Source organism: Sceloporus occidentalis, unplaced genomic scaffold (genome assembly GCF_023333645.1).
Source record: "Sceloporus occidentalis isolate IW3139 unplaced genomic scaffold, rSceOcc1.0.p SCAF_5, whole genome shotgun sequence".
Classification (NCBI taxonomy): domain Eukaryota; kingdom Metazoa; phylum Chordata; class Lepidosauria; order Squamata; family Phrynosomatidae; genus Sceloporus; species Sceloporus occidentalis.
Window position 1 is genome coordinate 34,210,303 of NW_028316985.1, and position 10,214 is coordinate 34,220,516.

Genomic DNA, 10,214 nt, shown 5'->3' on the forward strand with positions numbered 1-10,214 from the left:
CTCGCTAAGCCATCAAAATTGTGTCTTTAGGTAGTACTACCAAGGCTGAACTTTCCATTAGAGTGTGGGATAGCACACTCTGTCCTGGCACAGCAGTAGTGGCATCCCATCATTTTGGATCACCCTGTTCACCAGCCCCACAAAAGATTTTTTGATGGCAAAAATTATGCCACAAAAATAGGGCCAGAAGTTGTATCATAAAAACGGAGGACTTAAGACGATTTGGGGATCAGAATGCATCTTCAGAGGCTGCAAGGGGTGTGCGTGTTCAGATTCAGCAGCCTCTCTCATCAGTCTCTGCCTATGGGATGGGGCACGGCAGAGATGCCATTTTGTCTTTTTACCACAGGCAGCAAAATGTCTTGATCTGGCCCTGAGTAAAACATAAAAGCTTGAAGAAAATTTATACTATAGTTAAAAGGGAACCCATGTTAATGAGCTGCTGGAAATGTTGTTATGATGAGTGCCTCAAGGGTATGTGTTATTTTTTTTTGTCACAAAACACTTACTAGCTCTATGGGAAACACTACAAAATAAGATTTCTAATACTGCCTTTGGTTTCCAGAGAATTCTTTTGCTCCCTCCAAATAATTAACATCGTGACATTTCAGCTCTTAGATGCTCCCTCTAATTAGAACAATTTACTTCATGGATTGTGGTTTGGTAATTTTCCATCTCTTTTACCTAGGAACTTTAACTCTTTATACATTGGCTTATAGCATTTCTCTGCATGTGCTGACTGAAATTGACATGCACCTTAAGAAGGGCATTAATAGATCTCACGAGACTGCACAAATTATTTTTTTAGGAGGAGATGTTTATTTGTACTCAGGCACATGCTGGATTTTTAGCACAGAAATAACAAGTGGGACCTACAACAAAATGTAAATTGGAGAGATCTGTCACATTCTCTCCCTCTACCCATCCCCCCAAAACCAGCATTTCTGTACACATAGAAAGTGTTCAGATATCTCTGTATTGTTTTGGTTATCAGCAAGAGGGATTTTTTTAAACCACCAGAAAAGTAAAAGAAAATTCATTTTTTATTTGTTCACAATCCGTAGAAGCTTTGAGATTTGCCTGAACGTTGGATTGAGACTAAGAATGTGTGTGTGTGCCTTCAAGTCACCTGTTGATTTATGGCAATCCCATGAATCTTATAGTGTTTTCTTAGGCAAGGAATACTCAGAGGTGAGGTTTTTTCCCCCTGAGCCCTGACTGTAATTTTACATTCTCAGAATGTGGAAGTACAGGCTTCCCCTGCTTTTGGACACCTTGCTTTCTGACCACTCATTTCAGTGTTTGCAAATTACAGACAAGTTCCACTAATTCAACAGAGGTTCTGCTCTTTTTTCAGTTTTTCTTGCCTACCAGGCTCGCTTGGGATCTCTTACATGCACTTTTGTCACTCTATAGTATGTTAATTTAGCTTTTGCACACATTCAAAAGTAATAATATGTTATGTTTTTCAGTGGACAAAATGCATTTGAAAGCTAACAAAATCCTGGGTTCCACTTTTTAACTAATTCCACTTTCTTCTGGCCTCTAAACTGTCAGATAAGCATGGGCTTCCTGTATTCCCCCTTTCTTCAGTCAAGTAGAGAAAAAGCTCTTATCCCTCCTTCACACTTGTTATCAGAAGATGCTTTAACAGAGCATCTCTGGAATCTAGGTCAGGCTGATCTATTCAGCAGCCAGGCACACAGGCATCTCCATAATAATTTGGATAAGCCTTGGTGAAAATGTATTATTTGTCATCCCTGCTGGTGACTTTGATATGTTATGAGAACCAGAAAGATTACGAAGTCATAACAATGTTACTCTCTGCCAAACTGCAAATTTACATGGACTGCAATCTAGATATGGTAGTATTCATGGTGATTTTCTATGATATTCTTGGTGATTACTGTCAGACCTGTAATATCCTCTAACATTGACTGGGATACTTTCTTTCTTTTTAAATAAAAAGCTAATCCTGTTAATAGTTCTGGGTAGTATGCAAAGCTATTCCCGCCTAATTTAAACCCTTTCTGTGACAGATTAATATTTCAAGATGGAAGATCATGGACCAAATTGCTACTCAGACACAAAGGACATCTTTTATTTTTTTAAAAAATATTTATCACATTTCATCAGAAATTGGTTTCAGGACACTAGACAATATTACAAATCTCTTTTTCCACCTCTCCTTCTTTCCCCCTCCCTCCAATAACATCCAGGTTAGTTCAGAAATGGGCAGTGTGGTGAAGATATTAATCTAGGACTTGGGTTCTAATCCTCAATAGCCATAAAGCTCATTGAGTGACATTCTGTCTATCACCTTTTCTCAGCCTAACCTACTTCTCAAGCTTGTTGTGTGAGGATAAAATGGAAGGGAGGAACACATATATGGCACCTACCAGCCTTTGGGGAATAGTCAAAGGCTTTCATGGCTGGCATCCATAGTTTTTTGTGGGTTTTTCGGGCTATGTGGCCATGTTCTAGAAGAGTTTCTTCCTGACATTTTTCCAGCACCTATGCCTGGCATCTTCAGAGAAAGATGCCAGCCACAGATGTTGGCAAAACATCAGGAAGAAACTCTTCTAGAACATGGCCACATAGCCCAAAAAACCCACAAAAAACTTTGGGGGAAAAGTCAGTTATGTGAATAGTAAATATGAAAGGGCTAACTAGATGAGGAATGGAGATTTTTTTAAAATCATCATCATCATCATCATCATCATCATCATCATCATCATCATCATCATCTGCATCTCTGTCTTCTCCAGACTTTTCCACATAGCAGACACAGGGAAGCCTGCTTTTAAAAAGCCAATGGGGTGGAGTGGTTGATGGCTCTCTCTTGTAAATATCCTCTTGCAGATAGCAAGAAAGCACACCAGTGAGAAAGATTCTAGGTTACACATTCCATCCCATGCTTTTTACAAGCAAGGAATCTTTCATAGAGGGGTTTGTTTTAAAAAGAGAGCCCACATTTGAGATCTGAAGCAATTCAATCCATTTTATTACTTCAGGCCTCTACAGCCTTATACACTCTAACATATAGACTGGCTTATATAGACAGGCTCTGCTTAGCCATGAAACCCATTGCCTGTCTTTATAAGCCAACCTACATGTTGGGCAAGTCACCCTCTCTCAGCCTCAGAGGATGGCAATAGCAACCCCTCTCTGAAGAAATTTGTCAAGAAAACCCCATGATAAGTTTGCCTTAGGGTTGCCATATGTCAGAAATAAACATGAAGGCACACAACAACAACAGTGAAGATCACACAGTTTGCACTGATCTGCTACTTGGCTAAAGCAAGAGTAGACTGGCAAGTTTCACTCTTGACAGAAAAATATATATCAATAATATTACATTTCTGTCTGTTACTGCATGATGCAAAATGGGTTCGAAGGAATTTTCACTAGATGTAGACATGATGTTTAGGTTGCTCGGACTTAAAATATAGGCTATGTGGTATATACAAAATTCACTTCAGGTGGGAGGATACCCCAATTATTTTTAATTAACACTGAGTAGTATGTTTGGTGGTCCATAAGGGAAGCCATGCTCTCTCAAGATAGTGTAAGGACTACTGAGCACCCAGAGAGATAAGCACTTATCTTCCAGGAGAGTTAAAATTGACTCATCATTCAGAATACATATTCTGCCAAGCAGTACTGAGTAATATAGCTAGTAAGCCATACAGAGAAACCACTCTCTCACACAGTTGTTTGACAGTCCTTTCCTGTAACTTTCCCATTAATCTGAATTCTGGTTTATGTATGGCAATAGTTGTAATTGCTGCTTGCACACCTTTACAATTTGTTTATCTTCAGTTAGTGCTGTTGGCTCTTCTGCCATTTGCATTAGTCCCATTATGGATGTGATTAGTACTACATTCCATCACTTCATTCACTCCTGCCCCCGTGTATGTATGTGGGAGCTTATGTCATCATATTTCAATATGTGATGCTTTTATACTTTCACAAGACTACTTAGCCATTTGCTAATAGCTTCATTTTAGTTTTTCTTCTTCTTCATTTTTTAAAAATCATGTTCGGGGAATCATATTCTCCAGTTCTCATATAGGCTTTTGTTAATCTAATGCATCTCCTCCACTGACTATGGACTTTTCTCTTACACTGTTCCTGCTCCTTGTAGAGATTGAAAAAAACTGAGGCGCGTTACAGACCGCCCCTTTGGGGTGGCCTGTAGGCGCACCTTTCCCCGCCGGATCGGGGCCTCAGTGGCCAGAGTGGCAGCCGCTGAAGCCCCGATCCGCCGCTTTGCAGGCTGCGGGGAAGCGGCAAAAGGCCCCTTCCCCGCAGCCTGGAAAGGGGTGTCCTTGGGCTTCAAGCCCCAAGGACACCCCGCGGCAGCGGGGAGAAGGAGAAAGGGGCCGTTCGGCCCCTTTCTCCTTTGGTCTGCTGGGCACAGCCGTCTAAAGGCTGTGCCCAGCGGACCAAACCAGGAAGGAGCTCCGAAACGGAGCTCCTTCCGGGGTTGCGGAAAGGGCGCCCTAGGCGCCCTGCCGCAACCCCAATACGTCACAACCGCGCCGCCTCGTTTGGAGGCGGCGCGGCCGTGACGTATCGATGATGGCGGCCGTGTGGAACGGCTGCTGCCATTTTGTGCGCACACAGCGCGCACTAAGGTTAGGGCAGTGCGGAAGCACCGCCCCGCCTTAACCCTAGTACGCGTTCTACGCGTACTTTTAAGCCCGTGTGTAACGGGCCTGAGTTTAGAAAACCTCTCTAGGGGGTGGCAAAAAACCCTCAGTGCTTTGCATGCATAGACCAAATAGCAGAGCTTGGAAAAGTTACTTTTTCAGAATACCAGAATCTCTCAGTCAGAACGAACAGTGGCCATGATGGGTAGGGATTTCCAAGAGTTATACTGTAGAGCTAAAAAGTAACATTTCACACCCTCCAAATGAAATGATTTGGAAGGGATAGTCTCAATTGATCCAGCCATCACACTTGTCTGGCTGCTTTTATAATGTCCCAGTTTTACCACTCCTCCTCCCACTTTCTCCATTTTCTGCTTGTTTCAGGTGCAGCAAGCTGGGTTCAAAATACAAAAATGCTAAATTAGCAGGAGAGACAGGAGAGGAGGGGACAGAGCCTTGCCCTTCCTATCAGGCTCTGGCAAAAGCAAACAGCTGCAGTCTCTCCTAACTTGCTTGTTCTTCTCCAATATCTTTTGCCATCTTGATCACCCACTTGATCACACTCTCTTGTTGCTTTGCCACACATCCTAGTTTTCATCTGGGAAATGCAGGGTGTGACATTTCCAAGCTGTGGTACATAGAAAAGAAGGCAGGCTATGGGAAATTGGAGAGCTCCATTCATCCACACCTACAAATGAGGACATGAAAGGAGGTATATTTTGATTCTTGGAAAGGCCAATTGTCTTGATACCTAGCTTTAATATTTCAGTAGCTATTTCAGGAGCTAGTGCTATTTGCTTTGTGTTGTGTACACAGGTTGCATGCACTGAAGTATCTGAAATTCATGAATTCTTCATGAGAGCAGATGCTCTGCAAGCTTGCAGATGTTTGTGCCTATAGCATTGCCCTAACTTCATTGCTGGGCCCTTGATTAACATCTGTTTTTGTCAAGATAAATGTGGGGAGGACAGCAAGATACAGATAGATAGATAGACAGACAGACAGACCGACCAAATAAAGAGTGCAAAAATGTAGACAGGCATATTTATTCATACCTCTGTGTCTTCTACACTCACATACTGCAAAACAGCAGTACCTCACTTCCAATGTTTAGGGTCCACTGACAATATAGAACACCAAACTGGCAAAAACAGTGTAATGCCTAGCAGGTTGACTATGCTGAGGAGGAACTGGGATGCTGAGAAGGTAGTAGAAGATGCCGCCATTGTCTCTGCTATCACAAATTCCCAGAGCTTTGACCTTGTTACTCCCAGTTCCACTACAACACTATTTCATTTTTTCTCCATAGAAGCCCCTCTTGCTTCTGATTAATTGCTGAATAGGCATCCTTGCAGAAATTAAAATATGGGAATACATTGGACATGGACAGCCAGTGTGGTGTAGTGCTTTGAGTGTTGGACTAGAACTCTGGGAAACCATGGTTTCAATCCTCAAGTCAGCTACAGAACTCCACTGGATGACCTTGAGTAAGCCACTCTCTCTCAGCCTCAGAGTAAGGCATTAGCAAACCTTCTCTGAACAAATCATGCCATCCCCATGATAGCTTCAGCTTAGGGTCATCATAAGTCAGAAATGACTTAGAAGATCTGGAAGAGACCATAAGGACCATATAGTCCAACTCCATTCTGCCATGCAGGAAAACACAGTCAAAGCACTCCTGACAGATGGCCATCCAGTCTGTTTAAAAACCTCCAAGGAAGGAGACTCCACCATACTCTGAGGGAATATGTTCCACTGTTGAACAGCTCTGACCACTAGGAAGTTCTTCCTAATGTTGAGATGGAATCTCTTTTCCTCTAGATTGAATGCATTGCTCCATGTTCTAATCTCTGGAGCAGCAAAAAACAAGCTTGATCCTTCTTCAATATGATGACCTTTCAAATATTTAAACATGGCCATCATGTCACCTTTTACCCATTTCCTCTCCAGGCTAAACCTACCCTGCTCCCTAAGCTGCTCTTCATAGGGCATGGCTTCCAGACCTTTCACCATTTTGGTCACTCTCCTCTGGACACACTCCAGCTTGTCAACATCTTTCTTGAATTGTGGTGCTTAGTACTGGACACAGTATTCTAGATGAGACCTGAACAAAGCAGAATACAGTGGTACTACTACAATTGCTTTCCTTGATCTAGAGTCGATACTATACTACTATTGCACTGAATCATATTCAAGACAGCATCAGGCAGAGAAAAAGACAGATCAGTATTGAGCATGATATTATAAACGGACTTTCCTCCCCAAAACTCAATCCTAGCCTTTGTTACCACCAGCATTGCTATACTTCCTGAGCTGAAAGCTAGTCTATCCTAAACTGGGATTAGTATATTCTGTCCCTCAAAGGCAATGGGAAGAGGGTGGGGAGGAATGGAAGTTCACTCTCACATGTGTGTTCTCTCCTGATAGGTGCAAGCCAGGAGAGTTTAAGAAATTATAGTTCCCCTGCTATGGCCTGTTCCCATCCAATTTTACATGTGCTCTACCCCCTTTTAGAAGAGGCTTTACTATTATGTATCTTCAAGTTGATTCCAGCTTATGATGACTTTGTCATAAGGTTTTCTTGACAAGATTTATCCTAAGGTGGTTTCCTTTTTGGCTGAGAGAGTGGATCTTGTCCAAAGGCAACCACTGGTTCCCATGGCTGAAAGGAGATGTGAACCTGGTCTCCTGAACTCCTAATCCACTATCCAAACCATACCACCACACTGAATGCTGAACCACAATTCCAAATCTGATTGTTAGCTCTTAAGAAATGCATATCCTACCTTAGCAAACCAATCTACAAATGATGCAATAGAATCTTTACAGTCAATTTAAGGAATCTATGGTCATGTTTAATTGCAGTTCCCACCAGTACAGTATTAGAAAGCATAAACCGATAGTGAGGGCTCATGGGAGTTGCAGCGTAACATCTTCTAGAGAAGTAAATACTTCCCTTTCTGATTTTATTCCCAATTAAGTACACCTATCTCTACTCTCAGTCACTCTATGGCGCTAATTCTACACACATTTGGAGAGTAAGCCCCACAAAACCCACATATGGGATTGCACTATAGATTACTGATATGTTCCATAGCATTTCTTACATTAATTCCATCTTTTCGGCAAATTACTGTTAACTATCATATCTAGATAGCAACATGTTAATATATGCTGTAACCTCTTTAAAAAGAGAGTGAGCGAGCTGTGACTTGAACCAGAAAGCATCCAGGCTCATGCTGTGAGGAAATAAATGAATATAGTAACTATGTCTATTCAAAGCGCTATTGTGAAGTTTGCAATGCCTGTCATTTATTTTTCTTGACATCTAATTACAGTTCTGAGTAATTTTGAAACCTATACCATGAGAAGTACTTGGTTTTTTAAAGTAACATGGTGAGCAAGGTTGGTCTCAGTCCCAAGCATAGCTGGACACCTGCAAAGGGTCCTCAGCCCAGAAGGGAACCAGACAAGACTCATTTCTCTGCTTCACCCTTTATAGGACTATATCTCCCTTTATGAGCCAATTAGGGGTCCAAGATCATCCACAGAGGCCCTTTTCTCTCTCCATCATCCCCACAGGCTTGTTTGGTGGGAACAAGGGAAAAGATTTTAGTGGCTGCTCCGACTTTGGAACTCCCTCCCTAGAGAGGTTAGGATGATCCCATCCCTGCTCTTCTTTCAGCAGTAGGTAAGCAAATTTGTGTGCTATCAGGCCTTTCCAAACTGACAAGAGCTTTTAAATGCTGTATGATCCAGGTTTTAAGATCTGCATGTAGTTTTTTAAAATACATGTTGCTATTTTAATGTTTAGTTTTTAATTTCATGAATTTTTTTTAAAACATTCTATTTATACTTTTAAAACAATTTTGTATTGTTTTAAATCTTGTTTTTAGCCACCTTGAGTCCTGTACTGGGAGAAAAGTGGGATATAAATAAAATCAATAAAAATGTGCAGCCTGTTTATCCACTTCTTGCAACAGCTCAGACATTGGCAATGAAAAGGAGCAAATGTCATTTTCAGTGCCACTGCTTGCTTGTGTGCTGCCATGGGTTACAACTGTGTCCCTAGGCTCTGGAATTTCCTTTCAAGGGATTCTGGAATTTATGCTCCTTGCTGTCCCTCAATCAGTTGGCAAAAAGTTTTATTTATAATGACAACCTTTTCAAAAAAAAATTTTTTTCAAGGAAAGCCAATTTTAAGAGCACACTAGTTTTAAAATTCAGTTTTCACATTGCATTTATTACTTCAGAATATGTTTTCAATTGTTTTTGGAATGATCATTAATTCTGTTTTAATGTCCACTTTTTGTATGCTTTTACAATATTGCATTTGTTTCAATTTGCAAATCACCTGGTTCTGGGAGGAAAAGCAGGGCAATAAAAATGATAATGCCAATGTTTGAATTTTGCACTGGGGGCTCACTTTACGGTGGATCTAGTCCACCACATGAAAACACATTCACACAGCTTTTCCCTCACCTTTTGTGGAGAGAATCTTCATAAAACAATTTCTATGGAGGGCCCAGCTCACAGAGGAGGCTGCCTACAAGGCAGAGAGAACAGCTCCATCCTTTCTTCCACCCCAGCATTTCAGCACTGCCTATGAATGAACCAAGCCAAGTTTCCATGTCTTACGCTGCTCCCATTCCTTCAAAAGGAAAATGTCTGGATGGATTATGCCCTAAAGGTTTTGCTTTGAATTTTCATGTGTGGGCAGATATCCTAAGCAGCAATGTGTCACTAATACTGCTTCATCTGTCCATACTTTAGAATGCCTTTAAAAACATTCAAAAAGCTTTCCCATTTTCTAAAATGTTGCTGCAGGCATGACACAGATCGTACCTCTTTCTTCAGACCCCCAGAACCCTTTACATGTTGTCTTTTCCCACTTATTACATCTAGAGAACCATTTAAATATGAGGACAATTCTCTAGCACTAACTCTGTTATTTCCCCCAATAGCAATGATTAATCTTTTCGCCTGCTGCACACTACAAGAGCTCAACTCAAAAATCTGATTTAGTTAGACAGCCTCACTATTTCCCAGGTACAGCACACGTAAGCGGCTGCCAGCAAAGCAGCAGGGGGTAGCAGAGACACATTGATTTTTATAGAGTCCTCGGCAAGTCTATTAAGAGTCAGGAGTTCGCGACAATGGGAATTTGAGCCACATATACAAGACAGAGGCAGCAAATTACATCAGGTCTACAAGCTGCCTCGGCCTTGGAGCTCAAGGCAACAAGATGCTGTCATCTTTCATTTCACTGCTGTTCGTACAAGTGAAGAAACTCCTGAGTCCACCTCCAGGCAGAGACAAGAAAGGGGGGCATGGGGAGAGAAAATGGCAGGCAGCAGAAGTATCCAAAGACACACAGAAAGCAGACAACATTTTACTGAAATTTACAATTACAAAGTTCATATTGCCTCCTGCCCTGCTTGCACACTGGAATAAAGTTCTTGGCATTCACAGTGACAGCTCAGGCAAGGTCAGTCAACTTCGTCTCAAACTTTCTTCCAAGTATCTGGACTCTTATTTGGACTGCAGCAATTTTGCTTG